The sequence below is a fragment of the Helianthus annuus genome, chromosome 13 (assembly GCF_002127325.2).
Source record: "Helianthus annuus cultivar XRQ/B chromosome 13, HanXRQr2.0-SUNRISE, whole genome shotgun sequence".
NCBI classification, from domain to species: Eukaryota; Viridiplantae; Streptophyta; class Magnoliopsida; order Asterales; family Asteraceae; genus Helianthus; species Helianthus annuus.
Genome location: NC_035445.2, coordinates 144,878,680 through 144,884,133, shown reverse-complemented (window position 1 = coordinate 144,884,133; position 5,454 = coordinate 144,878,680).

Below are 5,454 nucleotides of genomic sequence, written 5' to 3'. Positions count from 1 at the left end.
ACAAACTCTTTTATAACTTGGGAAAATTCATAATGATCTTGTGAACGTTTTACATGTTCTTTTATGCGTTCAGTAGCCCGGGTCGTGCCGGGTTAAAGATTTATAGACACACCACGTTTGCGTAAAACCGTAGTACAGAAACCAACGGCTACGTCTTTTAGTTTTAATGTCGACACTTTATACCGGGTGTACGCCTACACCGGGATGTCGATGGTCGTGGCCATTTCGTAAAATGATGCCGAGGATATCCGGGACAACGGTCATTAAACCCCCCAAAGGCTTATAAGCAACAAAACTGTTTAAATGAGCCAATCATATTTAATCAATTAACCACCTAAGCGATGGAATTATATAATGCTCAATCAAGCGGTATTAATATACCGTAACCCAAGCCCATATAGGGGAAATAAGTCAAAAGTATTTACCTTTGCAAGTATTAATCCTTAATTTAGATCAAGTCACCGATAGCTTTTACTGGGGCTCCTAATCTGGAACGAAGGTTTTAATTAACCTCTTAGAATCCTAACGGGTCGTTATAATGGCCGTAGCCTAGACCGGTTGGTTCCGATATATAGATATGGTTAATTCGCACGAAAAGGCGAAAACCGAGAATGGAGTATGATTTGGACCCAACAAGTTCAGTGACTTGTTTCATATGGGTTTATTGTTCATACTCTGGATTTTGGGGTTCAAATAGTATAATTTGACCCATATCGGCTATTGCACGAAAACTAGTTCCGTGGGCCGTACCGTGTGCGCAAATAGGCGAAACGGTTAACCATAAGAGTCGTACGCTTATTTCCTAAGTCAATATGCCTTAGAAGTATTTTGGTATCAGTAGGATACCTTCCGTAATGCCCGTAACGAGTTTAAGTTTATATTATGCCCCGAAGGGGCTTTTCGGTCATTTTAAAGACTTTAAAAAGAGCTTTTCGGGTTCTACAGGAAATCTGAGTTTCCCGAACAGTTTATAAAGTTTAAAATACTTTATTTATTATTTAAAATCAGTGGCAACTGGAATCGGGTCAAAAGACCTTGTAGAACTCCCGTTTTGGCCAAAAAGGGCATATTCGGTATAAACCGAACCGTAGCCATAACCGCAGGTTATGAGCAAGGTAAAAATTATTAAAAATCTTTAAAATTCCCAAAATATTATTTTACCACAGTGGGTAAAAGTTTTGGTGACGAAAACTTGGGTTAGATGGGCGTTATGCTAATTGCGCCGTTAATTACAAAACTTTCTTAAAAGTGCGCCTTTTAGCATAACTCTCATTCTAGACCTCGGATTGACGTGAAACTTCAAGGACATGCTTATAATTTAATAAGCAAGGTTTTGGTCCGTTCACGTGTCCGAAATACTCGTTTTAATTTTAAAAGGCCGTTACGGTCAACTTTTAGGCGAATGACGGAAATGTGCTAAAGACTCGGATAACTCATGAACCGACCACAGAGGCGTATACCAACATGTGACCTGGTCCTAAGAGAGTCCTAAGGTATATTTATACCTCACTAAAACGGGTCAGAACTGAAGTCAAAGCAAAAGTCAAACTTTTGCGACTTTCGGCTCCGAACCGGTTCTATATAGTAAATGATCGATCCACACGAGCGCAAACATGTTTTTATACTTATTATCATGTTTTATGATTATCAAAACAGGTTCCATAACATATACATTACAGATTATGCTTAAATCGCTAAAATAGCTTTCTGTTGACTTTTTAACCGCACGTTTGACTCGATAATTGACATAGTTAGAGTGGTGATCAGGGGGAACCCTTTTAGAGGTTTAATACCCACATAAATACCAACTCATAACCATTTTTGATTCGTCATAAGACTGAATCATTTGCAAGATATTGCAATGACAACCGTTAGTTACGACGGTTGCGTTTATAGGCTATAACTATGGAAATGTGAAACCAAAATGGTTATGAACGACTTACAGAAGTTAACTCTTGATGAGAGAACAGAAGGGAAAGCTAGAGAGCTCTTGAATGATCAGATATAAGTGTTTTTGAGTTGTGTGAATTGTTATGCTTAAGGCATGCTATTTATAGCCAATGCCAAGCTTTGTTGATCATTGCAAGCACTACCATCTGACCAGAGGTAATGGTAGGTGTCCCCTAAGTGATATGGGTCATTTGTAGGGTGCCCATGCCCCATAATTATGTGCATGATCGTTCAAAGGTGCCAAAAGCCAAGTAGTTACAAGGTTTCTGCATCTGGGCGTCGTACGCGACCCGCATGGACAATCCATGCAACTTGTACGCGGGTCGCCTGGGATCAAAAGATCAGACGCGTAATTGAGGAAGCTCGCGGCCCGCCTCAACTTATGTTTAAACCTTACGCGGGTCGCGTGGGGTTATATTTTCAGAATTTTCCAAATCTTTTTATAATCATTACAGAATCGGGCCATTAATAACGAAATCTTTCGTAATGATTCGCCTGACCTTTCGGTTCTGAAGGGGTAACTTTGCGGTTTGGCCCTCGGTTATTTACCGATAGGGGCCTCGTGTTAATTACCCGCATTATTAAGTCCCCGGTTTATTTATTAATTATATTGGAAAGCCTTAACTTTTACTGTTGACGCTTTTAACCCTTCTTCTACGAATTCGATCGTAACTTTCTCGTTTCATATCGAAACTTCGCGAAATTCATATATATTATTTTAGTGAGGGTATAATACCGTTACAAAGTCTTTGGGACGTTAAAGGGTCACTCAGAGGTATTATTAAACATGTTGACATAGTTAACCCCTATAGTTTGTAATCTCTCACTTTCTTCCGCGTTTTATTTTTTGTACGATCTATAATTTATTCGTTTGAAGGTTTAAGCATTATTTAGGGATACTATACAGTATATTCACCCTTGTTGACATTTATAACCCTCGAATTTATATACTTTCAAGGTTTGTCAAAATTAGTCCTTTATTTATTATAGATGCCACGTGTAAACAAATGACACGTGTTAACACATCATTGGACACAAAATTTCGAGGTGTTACATCCTCACCCCCTTAAAATAAATCTCGACCCGAGATTTACTCAAATAAATAGGGGTATTTTTCTTTCATTGTAGCTTCGACTTCCCACGTATATTCAGGACCTCTACGAGCATCCCATTTGACTTTTACAATCGGTACGTGCTTTCTGCGAAGCTTCTTCACCTGTCGATCTTCAATCGACAAAGGTTTTTCTATGAACTTTAAGCTCTCATCTATATGCACATCTGTGTGTGGAATCACCAACGACTCGTCGGCGAAGCACTTTTTGAGATTGCAGATGTGGAACACATTGTGAATTCCATTGAGCTCTTCAGGCAAGTTTAGTTTATAGGCAACTGATCCGACTCGTTCAATGACCTCAAAAGGTCCTATGTATCTCGGACTCAATTTGCCCTTCTTGCCGAAACGCATCACCCCCTTCCAGGGCGACACCTTAAGTAATACTTTTTCACCCACTTCGAAGTGAAAATCCTTACGCTTTGGATCAGCGTAGCTCTTCTGCCTATCGCGGGCAGCCTTGAGACGTTCCCGAATCTGGACAATCTTGTCCGTTGTCTGGAAAACAATCTCTGGTCCCGATAATTGGACCTCTCCTACTTCCGCCCAACAAACAGGCGATCTGCATTTCCTACCATATAATGCCTCAAAAGGCGCAGCCTTTATGCTGGTGTGGTAGCTATTATTGTAGGAGAATTCGATCAGGGGTAGGTTTTTATCCCAGTTACCACCTAAATCGATCGCACATGCACGAAGCATGTCTTCTAACGTTTGGATAGTACGCTCACTTTGACCGTCCGTCTGTGGATGGTAAGCCGTACTAAAGTTCAAACGCGTGCCCAAAGATTGCTGGAAACTCTTCCAGAAGTGAGATGTGTATCTAGTATCCCTGTCGGAGATAATAGACACAGGTATGCCGTGTAAGGCTACAATCTTATCAACATAAAGTTGGGCTAACATATCGGAGCTATACGTCTCCTTGATGGGTAGAAAATGAGCTGATTTAGTCAGCCTATCAACTATGACCCATATTGTATCGTTTCCTTTCCTGGTCTTGGGTAACTTGGTTATGAAGTCCATAGTTACGCATTCCCACTTCCACTCGGGAAGTTCAGGCTGTTGTAGTAAGCCAGACGGCTTTTGGTGCTCGGCTTTGACTTGAGCACAAGTCAAGCACTTTGCTACATGGGCGGCTACAGACTTTTTCAAGCCTATCCACCAATAATTTGCCTTTAAGTCTTGGTACATTTTATCAGCACCAGGATGGACTGAGTATTTGAAACTATGGGCTTCCTGGAGAACAACATCTCGTAGTCCTCCATATATCGGAACCCATATACGTCCGTTTAGCCTAAGAATTCCATCCTTGCTAAGAGTCAACTGCTCCTCAGTTACTCCCAGCTTTTCATTAGGATAATTAGCTTCCAACACAGCCTCTCGCTGTGCAGCCAAAATCCTTTCAATCAAATTATTTTTAACTTCAATGCTCTTGGCATTGATTCGAATGGGTTTTACCCTTTCTTTCCTGCTCAATGCATCGGCGACTACATTCGCCTTGCCGGGATGGTACCTGATTTCGCAGTCATAATCATTCAGGGTTTCCATCCAACGGCGCTGTCTCATGTTCAACTCCTTCTGGTTGAACAGGTGCTGGAGGCTTTTGTGATCAGAATAAATCACAAATTTAATACCATAAAGGTAATGCCTCCACAACTTCAGTGCAAACACAACGGCACCCAACTCTAAGTCATGGGTGGTGTAATTCTTTTCATGCACCTTTAATTGCCTTGAAGCATAGGCAATCACCTTGCCCTTCTGCATAAGCACACACCCCATGCCCGTGTGTGATGCATCGCAGTAAACTACGAATTCATCTGTACCCTCAGGTAAGGTCAACACAGGTGCGTTGCTTAGCTTCTGCTTCAGTATTTCAAAGGACTCTTGCTGCTTCGGGCCCCAAATGTACTTTTCTTTCTTCTTGGTCAAGGAAGTCAAGGGCGCAGCAATCCTCGAAAAATTTTCAATAAATCTTCGGTAGTATCCTGCTAAACCCAGGAAACTACGGATCTCGGTAGGCGTCTTTGGCTCTTGCCAGTTCATGACTGCCTCTACCTTAGCGGGGTCCACTTGGATACCACGCTCACTCACAACGTGTCCTAAAAACTGAACTTCTCGTAGCCAGAATTCACATTTCGAGAATTTGGCGTAGAGTTTCTCACGCTGTAGTAATTCGAGAATGCAACGGAGGTGCTTCTCGTGGTCAGCTTGATTCTTGGAATAGATAAGGATATCGTCGATGAAGACTATGACGAATTTGTCCAAGTATGGCTTGCAAACGCGGTTCATGAGATCCATGAACGCAGCCGGTGCATTTGTGAGCCCAAAAGGCATCACTAGGAACTCGTAATGACCATAGCGAGTCCTAAATGCAGTCTTGTGTACATCTTCATCTC